Here is a 20,336-nt window from a genome sequence, read left to right on the forward strand (position 1 = left end):
GCAATTTTCCCTCTGTTTCAGGTCTTTTTCTCAGAGAATCACACACCTACAGCTACTGCTGTCACTTCTGGGTGCAACCAGAACTGGAGGGCCAAGCAGATGGTGCTGGCTGAATACAGGCATGATCAAAAAATGCAAGTGAGAAGAAGGGAGCGTGTGCCGTACTTCCAACTGGTTTATTATCCACCACGGAAACAGAAACTAAAACATGTAGAGCTTTTCCTTTTTGTAGAATCCATTTAGTTATCTTTTTCTGTAAGTCTTCTCTAAACAACTGCAAAGTGTTTGTATTGTATTCATAAGTCAAGTTTCCTACCTCTATCATCACTTTTGTGACTTTTGTCTAGATATCCTGCAGCTGGTCTGCCTTCCTTCAACCACAGCACTCAAAAATGCACACAGTACCTCAGCTCAGAAGGGTGGAAGGATCACTTCACTCATAAGCCATTTTTCTACTTATGCTTCCTTTTCTCTGGCATCTTTCAAAATCATGAGACTGCTGACTGTTGTTCACGTTGTAGTCCTCTCTAACTTTAATCACTTCCTGAGGAGCTGTCACTCATACCTGTCTCATTCTGTAATTCCCTAATAGTTTAGGTAAGTAAGTTTTAGATGAGTAATCATTTGTGTTGTCTTCCAGCCAAGCAATTGATAACACATCTATTGGCCAGAATGACACTCCAGTGCTAACAGATATAAATTTAACTTTAGCAATCTGGACATTCCAGCAACAACCTATCAGGCAGACATATACCACAGTTTTACATTTTACAGGAAGAACATGGTGAAGTTATAGATGTCTAAAACACTAGGATAAGCTTCTAGACGGTGACTGCTATTCCATGGGCAAAAAAAATAATAATTAAAAAAAAGCTTTGCATGCATTTTATCAGCCAACTACAGGGGAAAGGAGCACTATTTATACTTGCCACTTGTTTCCCTGGAGGGAAACAAACAGCAAAGTGCTGCAAACTGAGTCATCTGTGTCTGCTACTGCTGTTGCCGCTGCAAACCAGGAGCCTCATGAACTGACACAAAGAACAGAGCGAAAGTTTCTGAGAACCATGAATCCCTGGACTTTTTCTTTTAAGATAACTTTTATTTTCAAACAAAAATTCTGAAGCAAAACCAAGCCACTGAAACTTTGCCAGCTTCAGCTAGCTAGAAAATGAAAGGACACAGCTTCCCTTCACTTGCCCTTCCCAGATTCCCTGACCTTTGACGTCCAATTTATTGTTCCTGTATAGGAGGCAGGAAGCCTTCTATCTGGCTTCCTGCAGGATATACCTCTCTTATCTTGAGCAACTAGACTGAAAGTTTTACAGGGTCCTAAGGGCTACAAAAGACTCACTGGGTTGTGCACACCTATTGCAGGCCCAGAGTTCTGCTAAAAGCCCATTTAGGAACATTGGCTGTGGAATCAGTCTCCATGAGTTGCCAGAAATAAGTTATGCTGATAGTAAACAATCAAAACAAGAAAAAAATATATCAAATACTTATCCTACACTTTTGAAAACACAGAGAAGAAAAAGCAGTGCCAGAAATGATTGACAATATTAAAAAATTAAAAGAGATCAAGAAGTCGGTCGATAAATGAGGTTGGAAGTCATTGATGGGGTGCAAACAGATGAACTATTGATATGTTTTCTTTAAAAAACTACAAAGACTACTTTCTGTAGTTTTCTTGGGGTTGCTTTTTGCTGAACAACAAAACTACACGTGGCGAGGAGCATGTAATCACTAAACAGAGTTAGTTTAGGCACAACAGTGCCATCATATGTCTAAAGTTCATGCATTTCAAAATGTTATTTGAGAATCAAAGTGAGACAGAGAGTAAGATGCTGGTTTTTAAGCACATGAACAGTGTAGTACAAAGAGCTTTTGTGCAATTAGATGTTGCATGTTTGACAATGGAACTGCTGGGTCAGTAATGAAAAACAATTTTTATTTAGTTCAAATAGCTCATAAGAGACTCAGAATTGGAGTTCTGTGCCCATAGAAACCTGATGAGCACTGTCACTGGAGAGAAATGCCCTCTGCAAGCAGCCTAGAAACAACAGAAACCAACTAAACAAGAAACAAACAACCCCTCACAGATATTTTGTATCCTTGGCTTTGCAAGTGTTCTATAAGTTATTATCAGAGCTGAGAAAGTTGATGAATTCTCTGATTCCTAACATTCCTGAAGCAAACAACCCCACGCTGCCTTCTGTTGCTGCTTTTCCTAAAGAGAATCACTTACAGCCAAGCCCGTAGCCACTAAGTGAAGCATCCTCAACGCCATTGATGCTTCTCAATTCTACCACCTCTGGAAAAACTTCACAGCAATCTCAGATCTGTTACAGAAAAGAGGATTGTCCTTAAACGAGTTTCAGCATGAATAATCAAACCAGCAACCAAACCCTAAGTTTTTATTCAGTTGGTTTTAGATTGTCCCCAGTGTTTTCAACTTAAGATCTGCTATAAGTTTTTCATAATGACAATGTTTGCTGTTTCATAAAAGCTGCCAGGGGAAATTGAAGATTTTCACAGTAGGATATTGGGCAGCTGGAATTTTTGGCACCTGAATAAGCAAGGAAAGCAGCTTGCAACTGAGAGATAAGCATGCTGGTTGGATTCTTCTGCTCAAACTTTTAGAATAGAAACTGTAACAAGACTGACATTTCTCTTGCCATTATGAAGTTTCAGAACACCACCACAAAACAGAAATGGACACCACTCACACACTTACTGGTTTAGGATGTTGTTTTTTTCAAATTCAAGAATACATTACTGCTCTAGTAATGGTGGTTCATATTTTCATTTTCACTGCTTTGTATTTTCAAAGGAGTACTTATAGTCCAAAATGATTTTTCTTGAGCAGTCAGTCTGGAACAGAGGCATTTAAAACAAAGACATTCCATTGCACATACTATGGAATACATAAAGCTTTAGGTTGTTTCAAGCCGAACATATCCAGTTCGTTGGACACTCAGATCTGAATGTTTCGTTTGAGCTCTTTATGCTAAATGGTACTTAAATGGAAGATGAAAAAAAAAAAAACCTGTAAAAAACACAGTGTGATATAAAGAATGGCAAGTTATGAAGTGACATACATGCCCCCAGAACTCAGGTGATACCAGAATGGAAACTCATTTACAAAGAAAGACAAATTCATATTGCATTCTGCAGAGTAGATAAACAAGATCCAGAATTGTTCTAGTAATGTCCTAGTAAGCTGTTATAACTTTTACTTAATACTTATATCTTTTTTCTTACCAACTAAGCATCCAGGAGGCAATATATAGTTTGTACAGGACTGTGAAGATAAATGAGTTAGTCTTCAGCTTGAGTTTAGTTCCATTTAATTTGATGGACTTATTTTGATTTACATTAGGTAGAAAAATAACAAATAACATACCTCATTTGTGCATGAATTCTGATAAATGAATAAATTTAATAACTATTCCATGCAATTTGCTCAGCTGAAGATAAATTATGAGCAAGTCCAACAACAAATTTGGTACATGCTTCACTAGCATGATGTTATTTATAGAACAGCATTGTTAATGAAAACTTGTAACTAGTACAGTAATGAGGTAACCCGAAAATTGAAAGACCGATATTAACCTTCAAAAGAAAGTGAGATAAAGCATAGGTCACTGTAACTTTTCTACATTGAAAAGATCATTCAAAAATACTGCTCACCCCATAATTTCATGTGATAAGGTATCCCATCCACCAGCGTCTAATTTGCCACAATCAGAGTCCTGCCTAACAGAGCAAACATAGCATCAGAGAAATAAAAATGAAATAAATAAACACTTGCATTAGTATTTTGGCAAAATGTCATGCTGTCTTTTGGGTGTACTAACAAGCACCTGCCCAAATGAGTAAAAACCAGAGTGGTGATGGTGAGGAAATAATGCTACTTCTACTGTGAGCTGTTGCTCTTTCAGTGATTCCCTGCAAATATGTAAGCTTCCTGGAACAAAGGGGGACAAGTTTTTTTACATATGGCATTACACATATAATTGCTTGCTTTTTTGCTTGCTAGACAGACAGATGTTTCCAGAAGAGGGGAAAAAAGCATTCGCAGTATTTTTGAAGAGCAAGAGAGACACTACTTTGATGGTGCTAATCATCAGTAGCTGGATATGGCTACTTGAGTCAGTTGCTACTCCCATTCGTCCCACCATCCAAAGAGAAATAGTTATTACTATGGAATAATGTACTGCAAAATTTTAGTATTATGAGGGGAAGAATACCTTAAATTGCTAAACTTCATAAGCATGTTTCTTCCTCTCCACCACATATTTAACCATCTCAGTTGCACAGGGTTACTCTCTAGTAAAGAAAATCTGAATTACATGAAAAGGACAGATATATAAGTCTGTATGCTGCTATGACATTTTGATTCCATTTTGTGTTTAAACTGGTTTTTAGGACCAGTTTATATGGCAGCAATTTAACAGGCAAGGTCATCCAACCTCTTGCAGCCACAGCTCCAGCAACATTACTCATAAAGACAGTATCAAGCCTCTAATATAATTTCAAACAATGGGATCAGTTAGGTTTATATGATTCATGGTGTTATTATTTATTATTCTTATGAATGTAAAATATAAGCATTTACTTCAGCAAATAGAAAATGGTTTCAAGGCCTAAAGGATCATGGCAAATTGAACTTGTGTTGTTGGAAAAGAACTTCAATTAAGAAACATCTAATTAATGGGGGCCAGAAACAGACTTTGCACAAAAGATATCTAAGCATTCCAAGTAGGTTACAAAAGCAGACAAATGAACACCTTTCATCTCCTTTCAGAAATATGCATGTCATGGTCACTTGAGTCACATGTCATGCATTTGTTAGGAAGTCCAATTTGGGTAAGGAACAGCTTTTTAAAAGTTCTACAGGATGTAAGTTGTGATCTGCAAGTTTTAGAAAAAAGGGGGGATTGCTATTTCCATAACTTTTTTCTCAGACAACCGAGATCTGTTCACCCACCCCACAGTCACCCTTCAGTTCTTTTGGTGCCAGCACGTGTTCATGAGCCCTATACCAACCGATGTTCTAGATCTTCACCTATATACTACGAATCTAAGCATGATCAGTTTAGATTTAGCTTTATTCTGATAGAGGAAAGCCACAGGAAGGTGTTCCCCTTTCAAATACTTTTATTTTTCCACTGTGCTTTTGTTTTTGTGCATTGAGGTTTTAGATACTTTTCCTGAAGACACAAATTACAGCCCTATATGTGCAAATTTGCTCTGGGTTATGTAAGATTTTTTGCAACGATGGTGTCAGATAACTTTTGGAGAAGTGAAATTTGATCTAAAGACTTTGCTGACATGGAAAGGTTTTGCTAATACACCCTGTGGGAACAGCTGACTACTGCCTGGGCGGTGGGAATGACTGTGATTTTTGGATGGCACTCTTCAGAATGACTCTGTACGGAACATTCTGGTGTCTCAACCTATTAAGCTCATCCAGAATAACAATTAAAAAATGTGTAAATATCTTTTTTTCCTCTGCTCATAAAGAGGCTGGGTTACATCCCCCAATTTTGCCATAGGTTTTGTTTTTTCAGAGGTATTGTCTGGGGCTTTTTTTGTCTGTTTTTAAAGAAAAAATAGAAAAGTTTTCCAAAATTTTAAGAAATTGTTATTAGTGACTTAGGGATTATACACAGAGATTCATGGGTGTATAAGTTTGGATATATAATCACATGGGCAAAAATGTTCAGTAAAAAATCAAAATCCTCTAGAAAATCACATCCATTTCAGAAACAACCAAAAAAAAAAAAAAAAGAAGGGGAGGAAAAATAATCTATCTGTGCTGATATATTGAAGAGTCATTCTCCATGTGGGGATATATGAGACAGGATTTTTACAAGCAGTGAAGCACCTGACATTGGCTGGGAAAGGGTTCAGGGGAAAAACTAACATAGATTAACTCTGAGTAAGACAGAAGAGTGGAAGAGATGGTAGCCACTGAAAATATTTTCATTACTTCATTTTCCTTACATTATTTGGAAGTTTATTGAATTTATTAGGCCACTGGCAAGGTTAAAGATTGTATGGGTTTTCTAACCATGTTAAAGATCCAGTGTTAAAAAACCTTTCACTTCAGCCTTATCAACAGTGGTCACTACTATAAATTCCTAATAACATTACTTATGTTCAGCAATAAGCAAGCATTTAATATATCTTAGACATGAAGTTTAAAGAGCCCACTTGGTACTTTTTTATCACAATTGGAAGGTGAATTTGGAAGACTAGGACTTCACTTCAGAATAAAATATTGAAAGAACATTTTCAAAAACAACTCCATGAGAGGTTTTGAAAGAAACAATTTTCCCAGAGCCTTCAGAAAAATTGATTTCCTTATTAGTTCTGCAAATGTCTGCACTTATTCCCAAAATGACTGTTGTTAAAATAGAATGTTAAGTAGTAACATAATTTAGTTGAGCCATGAAAATGAAATAAATGAGGCTCATAATAGCTATCACATAACACTGATAAACTGATCCCATTTTAAAACAGAAATAGGGTTTTATCTTTGTTCCGAGGCACATGACCTTCTGATAATCCAAAATGCACTCATTCAGATATCAGCACAATGTTTATCCAGAAGAAGATTCTTTAAAATAATTATTGATTGTTCTTACGGAGTTCTACATTTAATGAGATTGAATATATTAGACAGAAAGACATTAGACATAGACATTAGACATAACAAGATGATGCCAATTTGCCTTAGCAAACTGTTATATATACATAGTTTCAATAAAGATACAAAATATTCTGGAGTTAGCAGGAAATCAACCCAAGGCTTACTTTTTACTTTAAATATCCACAAATTACATCTGAGAAAGAAACACTTGGTTACAGATTAAAAAGCCTGCACAAAGGTACTCCGATTTGGAGACAAGCTTCAAGAGAAGCAAAAATAATCTCATCATTTATTTTACACTAGATGAGGAAATACCTTTTCACAGGAACAGCAAAATGATCATATTAGCCATGTAAAGCAGGATGACCACAACATCTGGAGAAACAGGCTGACAGTGAAAATGAAATATCAGGTTGAACTTCACAGGTTGAACCTCACAGGGCTCAACAAGAAGTGAGAAGTCCTGCTCCTGGGGAGGAACAATCCCATGCACCAATATAATGTTGAGGACCACCCATCAGGGAAGTATCTTGTGAGAAAAAGACCTGAGGGTCCTGGCAGACACTAGGTTGAACATGAGCCAGCAATGAGCCAAATGATGTCCTGGGCTGCAACAGACAAAGTATTGCCAGCAGGTGGAGGGAGGTGATCCTGCCCCTCTACTCAGCCCTGGTGAGGCCACACTTGGAGTGCTGTGTCCAGTTCTGGGCTCCCCAGCACGAGAGACATGGACATACTAGAGCAACTCCCACAAATGTACATGAAGATGATTAAGGGTCTGGAGCATCTGTCCTGTGAGAAAAGGCTGAGAGAGCTGAGACTGATTAGCCTGGAGAGGAAAAGGCTCATTGTGTACATTGTGTATGTACTTTAAATGTGTGTACTCATCAATATGTACAAATTGTACATTGTGTACTCATCAATATGTACAAATACCTGCAGGGAGAGTGTACACAAGACAGAGACAGACTCTTTTCAGTGGTATTTTCAGTCATTCTGGGAATTTTTTAAGTCATTCTGGGAATTTTTTAAATATGTCCTTATAATTTTAGATTAAAAACAAAACAAAAAAAAAAAAAAAAGAAATGAACTTTTTCTGTTGCAATGGAAGTGCCCAAGAGACAATATTTAGGATTTTTTTTCCAAATAATAATGAAGAATATGCTTGAATATTCTATGTTATAAACCTTTACTAGTATTAGTTAATTTTCAAAGAGGTCTAGCCTCTGTTGCTCTTTTGAGGTGATTTCAAAGTTTGGGATTTTTTGTGGCTTTAATATGGACCCAATTATCTGTTGTGTAATTAATAGATTTGCAGCTGAGGAGCTTGAAACTATGACAAGACAGGGCCTTTTCAGAGAGATCAAGGAGGATTGTTTTGACATTGTATTTCCACTGGATTTTTTACTTGGGAGGTCAGAAACCAGGACAGTCTAGAACCGTGGGAGTTCAGAAAAGTCTTAATGTAGGGGACACCCACAAACATGAAAATAATTAGCTGTTTCAAGTGTTTTGTTGTTTGGGAAACAGAATGGTTTTGTGTAATTCCTTCTCTACTAGCTCCACTGAAGCAATTTTTAAAAGCTCCACATATATTCATCTACTAAAGGAAGCCAAAAGAAGAAAGGATAAATATCACTAGAAATTAATATTGTCAGTTCAAAGAAAAAAGTACACAGGGTTAAGTCCTGAAGTTATTATTCATCCTTCTGTTCAGGGCAGTAAAAAACCCACATATTCAGTAGAATTTGCAGATGAGGACATTTTTTTGCAAATTTTAAGTGCAATTTTATGAAAAATTTACTATCTCAAGCTATCTATTTAATTCCTCTGAAAGGAAGGATTTCCAGAAATGCTTAGCATAATTTATTTTTGTTTAAGCTGAAATTAGTAAAGGAGCAGAGACAGGTCAACAATGAAGAACTCTGAAAAACTGCTTACCATTACCTTCTATAGATCTATTACTTAGACCTATACAGATGCTGGAGGTGGGAATGTGATAAAAGTTGGTGGAGCAAAGGTCCAAGAGCCCACAGTAAAATTAATATGCAATTCATTTTTGTAAGTAGAACAACACCAAAAAGGCACTGAAGGTTTTTCATCCTTTGAGAATCTGTTTGGTTTAGATTAGAACAGAAGAGAATAAAACAGAAAGACTAGAGCTCTCAGTGAGACAACTGTATGAATTTATAAGATTGATCAGCATAATTAATTTTTCATTGGACATTATACTGATTGTGAATCAATTCATCAAATCATGGCAAAAAGTTTTTGTTTTGTTATTTTAAAGGTCGCACATACAAAACGTATTTTCACCACTCCATAAAGAGAAGCCTGTGGCAAGATCACTTGGGAAAGAAACTGGGAGAAAAGTATCCCACAAATGCCTCCATAAACGTTTCTTCCTGGAACAAGGATGAAATAGGGTAAAGACCAGTCTACTTTTCTACAGTTAGATAACTGCGCCTCATGAATTATCTAAAGCGAAGTATAGAATATTGAAGAAAATATTGAATTTTGCTAAAAAAAAAAAAAGGAGTTTCAGAGATCCCAAATTAATCATTAATTTTGATTTAATTTAGGTAACAGTTTCATTGGAGGAAAAAATTAAATACAGTTATAATGTTTTTACCATCACAATTTTCTGAGTGCAAATTTCAAATAAAAACATTTTCTTGTACATTTTCCTTCAAAGTGACATTTTTGTTTGAAATAGGAAAGAAATATAAAATAAAGGTTAAAATTCAATCTCATAAACACAAAACAAAACGTCATTTTGTATCAAAAGAAACATTTGAAATAACAATTGTTAAATGAAAATTATTATTTTTTATGTTTATCTCTGAAAAATCATCCAAACTTTTTAACCCCAGGTTTGAAAGAATTGCCCAGGTCTATCAGTCAGTGTGCAGCTGGACCAGTGCAGGATATGTCAAGGTACATGTGCTGGGCAAAACTAATCCATGTCAGGGTCCCCTATCATCGTTAAAACAGTCTTGTCTTGGAGTTGCACAGATGAATGGAATTTTCTTAAATAGGGAGCTGTTTCTTACCCCTAATTTGCCTTTGGACCTGAACCTGGTCTGCAACGCTGGCTCAGCCTTCAAACTGCAACATGCACATGGTACCTCCTCATCAAACTCTGTTGTGTATTTCCCCTTCTGTACAAATAGGAAGGGAAAATCTCAAGAGAAGAATTGAGGGAGAAAAGGAAAGGCAATAAAATGCGTCAGCCCACAGACAGCAAAATGATGATCCGCTGACTAAAGGGAAGCCTCCGTCAGTCCTCTGGGACTCCTAGCAGTATCTACCCGCCATAGTCACATACACCACCCAAGACAACATGTTACCATCCTCCCCAGCCACCAAGAATTTCTGAAGCTGATTGTGACCCACCTTCCTTGCTGTGGCCACCAGGCCCAGGGTCTGAACTCCCTACTCGCAATACCCCTGGGACTCTTTGGAGGCTTTTCCTTGAAAAAGCCTTGTATCATCATGCTACAGAAAGATAATGATCTTCAGATCCACCATCCTCATACAAAAAGTCTTTAACTGGTGGGAGTAAAAGGGATTTTTTTTTTTCCCCTGGTCTCTCAGAGGGTCTGAAACCTTCTGGCAGATTGGAAAGGCAAGAGAATTTATAACCGTATGGTATGCTGAAAGCTCAAACTGAATATTTTCACAGCCAATTTATGAGTTCATCTCCCCTCCGAAATGAGTTACACAAATTTAACCAGATTTAATTCAACAATTAAGAAAAACAAAGCCTCCATTTTGTAATAAACAAACAGCTCTTCACAGCTGCAATTATTATAGAATCATTCTTTTGATCATCATCTTTATCAGGAAACCCATTTCTATACCCTCTCTTTGGCTTCATAAAGAAATCACACCAGGAAGAAAAATTATTTCTTCCACTGATGAAGATTCTGATCACTGATTTCTTCCACTACGTTAGACTTCAAAATAGCAGAGGGATAATTAACATTGTTCCAGTTTTATTATCACCAATTAGCAATACAGGGATAAAACTCTAAGTGTCTGAAAAAGAAATGCTAACATGGAAAAAAATTGCCACGTCTGTCTTTCCACAATGAAACTTCTAACATCATACAGCTGTTCACTCTTGGGATGTCAGGGAACCACCAGATGAGAGTTGTTTCTTACTTGCATCAACACACAGTAGATACATTTAAGGGTGAGATTCATTAGCTGCCTGACTAGGTCTAAAATCAGAACTACCACGATCAGAGTTTTTTCTGTTTCTGTTGTTATTCACCTGATAAAGCAGTGAGGTGATTTGAGAAGTCATATTGTCAAAAAACAGTTGTTTTGAAAATGGATTTATGTTTTGACCAGATTTTTTCTCCGAACTTGGTTGCCATCATCACATCACAAGAATACTGGCCCAGATGTAAAGGAGGGAAAGGGAAGATGCAGCATGAGTGCAGAAGGCATGGTTTAGATTAGATTAAGATTCCTTAGAGCTATATCCTGAATCCAGAGCCTTGCATGCACTTTAAGCAAGCACCCCTGATGTGAAAAGCAGTCTCACTTCAGTCCTGGCCACTAAAGCCTGATCTGCACTGTCCTTTCCTTTATGGCAATGTATGAGTTTGCATCACTATTTGGTAAACTTGGTCTGGGCTGGTAATACCACAGGTCAGTTCTTCAGCTCCACGTCATTGCCACACAGATGCTCATGCTGACAGAAGGGGAAGGAAGTGGGCTGGAGGGTGAGACTGCTTCTTCCAGAAAATGACAGCATGTTTGGAGAAACCATGAGCTGTCACTGACCAGGGTGGTCTCTTCCCCAAGCCCCAGCTGCTGTTTCACTCCCTTGCATCAGATGTAACTAATCCACAGCTGCAGGATGAGTCACTTTAGCAACCCAATCTAATGGAAAACTATTTTTTGTTTGGTTTGGGTTTATTCTTTTAGTGGTGGGCTAAATTTCTGTCATTGGATCTGACTCAAGGGAAATACTGGACATACGCAGCCAAAAGCAGGAGTGGAAGAAGGGAGGGAGTTTATTTTAACACAGCTCACGTTTACACCACATTAGGGATAATGTAGTATCTGATACTAAGAGGCAGAAAGTATCTATTGACTACTGCATATCATTGACTTCAGTGGATTTCAGAATAACTGAACTCAACAGTATTTTGCTAATGAACTTGTATAAATATGAAATTCTGGTCTTATTGAACACTGACATCATCTCCAAGAGTTTTCATTTTCACTTCTTTGGAATATAGCTGAATGGTTACATCAAAGACTTAGACTGGAGACTTGTCTGGTTTAAATCATTCTCACCTCTCACCCACTGTCAGCTGTTTGTTCCCACACTTCTCTCCTGCCAGCTACATTGACACAACTGTTTAAGCCTTCCCTAAGCCAGATCTGTGAAATCATCTAGGTTAAGGAAAACAAAAACTGTTAAAAAAACAACAACAAACAAACAAACTAAATAAATACTTGTTGCTTTCTATGCAGATCATTTCACAGAATCACAGAATCACTAGGTTGGAAAGGACCTTTAAGATCATCAAGTCCAACCATTAATCCAGCACCACCATGTCCCCTAAACCATGTCCTGAAGCGCCACATCCACACGTTTTTTGAACACTTCCAGAGATGGCGACTCCACCACCTCCCTGGGCAGCCTGTTCCAATGCCTGACCACCCTCTCAGTGAAGAAATTTTTCCTAATATCCAATCTAAACCTCCCCTGGCACAACTTGAGGCCATTTCCTCTCGTCCTATCACTAGTTACTTGGGAGAAGAGACCAACACCCACCTCACCACAACCCCCTTTCAAGTAGTTGTAGAGAGCAATAAGGTCTCCTCTCAGCCTCCTCTTCTCCAGACTGAACAACCCCAGTTCCCTCAGCCGCTCCTCATAAGACTTGTGCTCCAGACCCCTCACCAGCTTCGTTGCCCTTCTCTGGACACGCTCCAGCACCTCAACATCCTTCTTGTAGTGAGGGGCCCAAAACTGAACACAGTATTCAAGGTGCAGCCTCACCAGTGGCGAGTACAGGGGCACCATCACTTCCCTACTCCTGCTGGCCACACTATTCCTGATACAGGCCAGGACGCTGTTGGCCTTCTTGGCCACCTGGGCACACTGCCGGCTCATATTCGGTCGGCTGTCAACCAGCACCCCCAGGTCCCTTTCCGCCGGGCTGCTCTCCAGCCACTCCTCCCCAAGCCTGTAGCATTGCATGGGGTTGTTGTGGCCAAAGTGCAGGACCCTGCACTTGGCCTTATTAAACCTCATACAGTTGGCCTCTGCCCATCGATCCAGCCTGTCCAGATCCCTCTGCAGAGCCCTCCTACCCTCCAGCAGATCAACACTCCCACCCAACTTGGTGTCATCTGCAAACTTACTGAGGGAGCACTCAATTCCCTCATCCAGATCATCAATAAAGATATTGAACAAGACCGGCCCCAGAACCGAGCCCTGGGGAACACCGCTTGTGACCGGCCGCCAGCCGGATTTAACGCCGTTCACCACAACTCTCTGGGCTCGGCCATCCAGCCAGTTCCTCACCCAGCAAAGAGTAAACCCGTTTAAGCCACGAGCCGCCAGTTTCTCAAGGAGAATGCTGTGGGAGACGCTGTCAAAGGCTTTACTAAAGTCCAGGTAGACAACGTCCACAGCCTTTCCCTCATCCACTAGGCGGGTCACCTGGTCATAGAAGGAGATGAGGTTAGTCAAGCAGGACCTGCCTTTCATGAACCCATGCTGGCTGGGCCTGATCCTTTGGTTGTCCTGCAGATGCCCTGTGAGCACTCTCAAGACCAACCGCTCCATAATCTTCTCTGGTCCAGAGGTCAGGCTGACAGGCCTGTAGTTCCCAGGATCCTCCTTCCGGCCTTTCTTTAGACGGGCGTCACATTGGCAAGCCTCCAGTCTTCTGGGACCTCTCCTGTTAACCAGGACTGCTGATAGATGATGGAGAGTGGCTTGGCAAGCTCCTCCGCCAGCTCTCTCAGTACTCTCGGGTGGATCTCATCAGGCCCTATAGACTTGTGGGTGTCCAGGTGGCTTAGCATGTCCTTGACTGCTTCCTCCTGGATTATGAGGAGTACATTGTGCTCTCCATCCCCGTCTTCCGGCTCAGGGGGCTGAATATCCTGTGGATACCTGGAGTGGCTATTAAAGACTGAGGCGAAGAAGGCATTAAGTACCTCAGCCTTGTCCTCATCCTTGGTGACAATGTTCCCCCCCACATCCAGTAGGGGATGGAGATTCTCCTTGCCTCTCTTTTTATTGTTAATATATTTGTAAATACATTTTTTATTATCCTTTACGACTGTGGCCAGACTGACCTCTAGCTGGACTTTTGCCTTTCTAATTTTGTCCCTGCTTGACCTAACGAGATCCTTGTACTCTTCGTGAGTTGCCTGCCCCTTCTTCCAGAGGTGATAAACTCTCCTCTTTTCCCTGAGTCCCAGCAAAATCTCCCTGTTCAGCCAGGCCGGTCACCTTCCCCGCCAGCTCTTCTTACGGCACATGGGGACCGCCTGCTCCTGCGCCTTTGAGATTTCCTTCTTGAAGACTGTCCAGCCTTCCTGGACCCCTTTGTCCTTCAGGACTGTCTCCCAAGGGACTCTCTCAACCAGTGACCTGAACAGGCCAAAGTCTGCCCTCCGGAAGTCCATGGTAGCAGTTTTGCTGACCCCTCTACTTACTTCCCTCACAACCGAGAATTCTATCATGTCGTGGTCGCTAAGCCCAAGACAGCCTCCGACCACCACATCTCTCACCAGTCCTTCTCTGTTTGTAAACAGCAGGTCCAGTAAGGCATCTCCCCCGGTGGGCTCACTCACCAGCTGTGTCAGGAAGTTATCCTCCACACACTCCAGGAACCTCCTAGACTGTTTCCTCTCTGCCGTGTTATACTTCCAGCAGATGTCCAGTAGGTTGAAGTCCCCCACAAGAACAAGGGCCAGCGAATGCGAGACCTCCGCCAGTCGCTTATAGAATGTCTCATCCGTCTCTTCATCCTGGTTGGGTGGCCTGTAACAGACTCCCAGCAGGATATCTGCCTCATTGGCCTTCCCCCTCATCCTTACCCATAAGCACTCTACTTGGTCCTCACAATCTTCGATTTCTATGCAATCAAAACACTCCCTAACATACAGAGCCACCCCACCGCCTCTCCTTCCCTGCCTATCCCTTCAGAAGAGCTTATAGCCATCCATTGCAGCACTCCAGTCATGAGAAGCATCCCACCATGTTTCTGTGATGGCAACTACGTCATAGCTGTCGCGCTGCACAATGGCTTCCAGCTCCTCCTGTTTGGTGCCCATGCTGCGTGCATTGGTGTAGATGCACCTGAGCTGGGCTATCGATTTCAACTCTGGCACGTTGAACCTACCCCTAGGTTCAACTCTAGTGAGCCCGGTTTTAGCCCCTCCCCCCTCCAAATCTAGTTTAAAGCCCTCTCAATGAGGCCTGCCAGCTCATGAGCAAGAATCCTTTTGCCCCTCGACGTCAGTTGCACTCCATCAGCTGCGAGGAGGCCCGGTGCCGTATAAACCGCCCCGTGGTCAAAAAACCCAAAATTCTGATGACGGCACCAGCCCCTGAGCTACGTGTTGATCAGGTGTGCTTTCCTGTTCCTTTCAGCGTTCTTCCCCGTCACTGAAGGGATTGACGAAAACACTACCTGTGCTCCCGCTCCATTGACCAGTCGCCCCAGTGCTCTCAAGTCCTTTTTGACTGCCTTAATACTGCCTTAATACTGCCTTTCACATACTCATTTGAATAAACAATGCAATATGTAGTTATGTCAGCAGAAATGTGGGGATAGAAACCTCCAGCAGTGTTACAGAAATGGTAGGAGGAAGCAGGCAAAGGGCATCTTTGACCCCATTTGCTTTTAGTTCCAACAGAATCATTCATGCATCCTGAAGGTAACTTGTATTACCAAAGCTATGCAAACACAAAACACCTTTTTAGCCACCTCTGAAATGAATGAGAGGTTGTACCACTTCTTTTTTTAGTAACAAAGTTAAGAAGTCTCACTTCTGAGGTAAGGCAATCCTGTACGCTTGAACCCACGGGACTCCGAGAGCAGCGTTGAAGCTACAAGACAGCAAAACAACACTGTCTAGTACATCGCTCTCCTAGTCAGTTGCTGAGTCAAATTTACAAATATTAAATCAGTCGACATTACAAATTACAAATTCCATTCACAATGCATACACAGTCACTAACACACCTTCCCGCACGACTCCCACCTCCTTACAAAAGCACAGAGGCATGCTGCTCAGCACAGACACAGACTGGCAAACAACGGTGGCAGCAGCACTGTCTGACATTTCTGGAGGGCAGATTAATTAACATTTTGAAATTAAACAGTACAACATGACTATGAGCATGAAAACAAGAATAATTTGGCTTTTTAGAAGGAAAAATATTTTGAAAGTAATAATAGCTACTTAAAATGACAGAATTGTCAGTTAAATCAAATATGTGGTTGATATTGCATACAATACAGTAGGATAGCAAATGTCTTATGTCTGCACAGACTAGAAAAAAATGGGCCAACTGCAATGGGAAAAAATGATCAGAGGGATGGAACACCTCTCCTATGGGGACAGGCTGAGAGAGTTGAGGTTGTTCAGCTGGAAGAAGAGAAGGCTCCAGGGAGACCTTGTTGCAGACTTCCAGTACTTAAAGGGGACTTATAAGAAAGATGGGGACAGACTTTTTAGCAGGGCTTGTTGCAATAGAACAAGGGGTAATGGTTTTAAACTACAAGAGGGCAGATTTCAACTAGATAAGGAAGAAATTTTTCACAATGAGGATGGTGAAACACTGGCACAGGTTGCCCAGAGGGGTGGCAGCTACCCCACCCCTGGAAACATTCCAGGTCAGGTTGGACGGGGCTCTGAGCAACTTGATCTAGTTGAAGATGTCCCTGCTCATTGCAGGGGGGTTGGACTAGATGACCTTTAAAGGTCCTTTCCAACCCAAAGATTCTATAATTCTATGGCCCTTTTCCTAAAGATATTCATACTCATCTTTTTAACATCTCTGATCTTCTTAAGGTGAGTACCTTATATCATAAATTTACATCTACTAGTTGACCAGACAGTTTTATAAGACATGTGTCTCATGCACCTAAAATAATACAGTTGTACATACTTTAGGCCGCTCAGAGTCATCTGTAACTATTTAAAGTGTATAAGTAATTGTAATAGTAAAAAAAAATTAAAATATTTTTAGTGAAAGAGCGAGCTGTATACTTAAAAAAGGATGGCTGAATTTTGGCAGGAATTCTAGTTTATTTAACTAACCTGGAATTTGGAGTATAAGGAAAGACTCTTTCTTCAGTGAAAACAGCAGTGGAACAAAACCATCCAACTCTTGCCCAAAGCTACTTTCACCTTTTTGTATTCCAGAAGCAACTTACAGGCAAGCTTTGTTCCTTAGAATGCCATGCAGCTCATGTATGGGCTTAAAAATTATGTTGAACAATTTGAATTTACAGTGTTAATAGTGTGTTTACTAGCTAAGTTCTATAGGCAAATTAAATCAACTACCTTATAAAAAGGTTTTTATTAGTGATGCCTATTCAGAGGTTGCCTCATTAGTATTCTCCTTGGGTCACTGGAACAAAATGATACATATGTTTTAATTTTTACATGACTACAATTATTTTAATTGTCGTGGGGGGGGGTCCCTATTGACACGGTGTGGTAAAGGAATACATTTGGTTTTAAGCTATATTTTGATCTTATGGCTTGCTTCACAGTGGACCTCACAGGTCCTTGGCTATTCAAGGCTCCATGAACTCTAATTTCAAGATATCCCTTCAGGCATCCTGCATAAAAGACACCAATCATTTCCACTACCAGAGCAGCCCACCACTCAGGCAGCCTGAAAATGGTTCTTGGTGGAGAACAGCATGTCCATTTTACATGTCTTTAGGCACCAAAATACTTCTTTGATGAAGTGTGTGCTTAGCTCACTTTTAGTAACTTTTTTTTCTTCTTCTATGAGTCTTAGAGAGCTTTTAAAAAACTTAAATTATGTTTTGTCTGCTGGGGAGCAACTAACACAGCTTCTTAAACAAACTTAAATAGTTCTCACAATTTAGGTGAATTTCACAGCCTAAGGATGCATTAAATTAAAGCCAGATACTAAAAGTGAACAGTTCTGAATTGCTCTTAAGAATCATGACGGCGTGGGCTTGTTGGACCCTGAGAACCTCCTGACCTACACACTACAGATTACAGTAACTGTAAAACCCAGGTCTGAATCTAAGTTCCCCTAACACTTCTAGCCATGTGCATACATGCTTCTAATTCAGCCTGTTACAGGAAGCAGAGAACAGTTGAAAGTTTGCACCATAAATGCCAAAGTTCATTAATCTTTAGATTTAGACTCTGCTTATTGAAGTACGCAGAACTGATTCTACATCACCCTGGGTACTGTGCTGAACAAACCTAGTGCAATATGTCCCCAAGGCACCATATTGCATCCAGTTTGTACCATGTAATTGATAACAGAAGCCTCTACCAAAAAAAAAAGACAACCTTGATACCCATCCACACAGATTTACATAAACTGACTTTGAGCCAAGTCCTTTCTTCGTGGTTGTAATTGTCTTTTTTAATATGTCAGTGCCTACTCAATAAACCACATCCATGGGAAGTTCTCAGGCATACCAGATCCTCCAGACAACAGAAGTGTTATTTTTGTTCTTTTTCTATTTGCATGCAAATACTGATAATAACTCCTTGTAAATCAAAGTGGGCTCCCTCGATTTTATAATTTATCACTGCTATTTAATACTCATATTTAGGTGAGGCCTAAAGGTCTCATTCAGGATCCATTTATAGTGTATTATCAAAGCACAGGGTCTGTAACTTAAGCTGATTGCATAACATTTTCCAAAGCTGTGAAGAGAACAATACACAGAAGTGTTGTACTGGGTTTGGCTGGAATAGAGTTAGTTTTCTTCATAGTGGCTAGTGCAGTGCTTCGCTTTGGATTTGCAACCAAAACAGTGTTGTTGACACAATGATGTTTTAGTCACTGCAGAGCAGTGCTCACACCGCGTCAAGGCCTTTTCTGTTTCTCACCGCACCCCACCAGCGAGAAGGCTGGGGGTGCACAAGAAGTTGGGAGGGGACACATCTGGGACAGCTGACCCCAAGTGACCAAAGGGATATCCCACATTATATGATGTCATGCTCAGTAATACAGGGAAGAAGGAGAAAGGGGGGACATTTGAGGTTATAGTGTTTGTTTTCCCAAGTATAAGCTACACGTGATGGAGCCCTGCTTTTCGGGAGATGGCTGAACACCTGCCTGCCCGTGGGAAGTAGTGAATGGATTCCTTGTTTTGCTTTGCTTGTGTGTGTGGCTTTTGCTTTCCCTGTTAAACTGTCATTTTCTCAACCCAAGAGTTCTCACACTTTTCACCCTTCAGATTCACACCCCCATGTTGTTGGGGGTGTGTGAATGAGCAGCGAGTGAGGCTTGACTCCCTACTGGGATTAACCTAATAGTGTATTTTCTGTTGTCATTAGAATCTATTAGATGAGATAACATGTGAATTTGATTCTTTTCAAGTATCACCAGCACATTTTACCGTTCCCCTACAAATGAAATACATAATTCCTAAATGTTTCATTTTTGTTTAAAACAGTATTTCACTTCCTCTTTTAAGCCACTGTATAACCTTCAAAATACATAAAAATATATGCTTTGCTATAAAAAGGTAAAAAAATTGAGCATTACTTTATGAGCTAATAAAACACCATCATTTATAGTTTTACAGTAATAACAATGTGTGTTTCATTAAATCTTAATTTTACAAGGAGGGAGATTAAACCCATGGTTTTTTTACTTGCCCATAGGAAACAGCAAATTAGAGCAACAGACAGAAGGAAGTTATTAAAAAATGTAGGCTCCTGATTAAATTTAAAAATGAAAAGATGATAATCTAAAATTATCAAATAGACATTTACAGAGAAGCTTCTTTCTGTAATAGTTTGGAATAGATTAAAACGATAAAGTTTTGGCTAGCAGAATGACAAACAAGCAAGGCACTACGACCTCAAACTGCTGGATTCTCATTCAAGCCCTGAAGTGAACATGCTGCAAGTTTATCTATTGCTTTTCTTTTTATTATTTTCTACAGGCTGCCTAAGATAGTATGACTTTCTAAAACAGATTTAAGGTTTCTCTTTGGTCAATCCAGCCTCCATGGATTTTGTTGATTTCACCCCTTTCTTTTTTACTTCGAGCTCAGGCTTGGTATGACTGTCACTTCTGCATCCTGTGTTAATCTGAAGATGAGTACAAAAAGAGGCAATGACTAGCCAGAATTAAAGAGGTATAATTAGATATTTATGTACTCAGCCAAGTTTTTCTCTTATTAGTTAGTATAGACTTATAACAGCATTGCAAAGCATTTGCTTCATACAGAAAATTTCTGAAAATACCATGTACAAAACTATCTAATACAATTGGATTCAAATGAAACTCCTTTAATACAGATTACCAGTTTTGCTTCCTTCTGTAACATCAGTGGTTGGTTGACAGCCAGCTGAATATGAGCCAGCAGTGTGCCCAGGTGGCCAAGAAGGCCAACAGCGTCCTGGCCTGTATCAGAAGTAGTGTGGCCAGCAGGAGTAGGGAAGTGATTAT

Source organism: Phaethon aethereus, assembly GCF_964289735.1.
Source record: "Phaethon aethereus genome assembly, chromosome: 2".
Lineage (NCBI taxonomy): Eukaryota > Metazoa > Chordata > Aves > Phaethontiformes > Phaethontidae > Phaethon > Phaethon aethereus.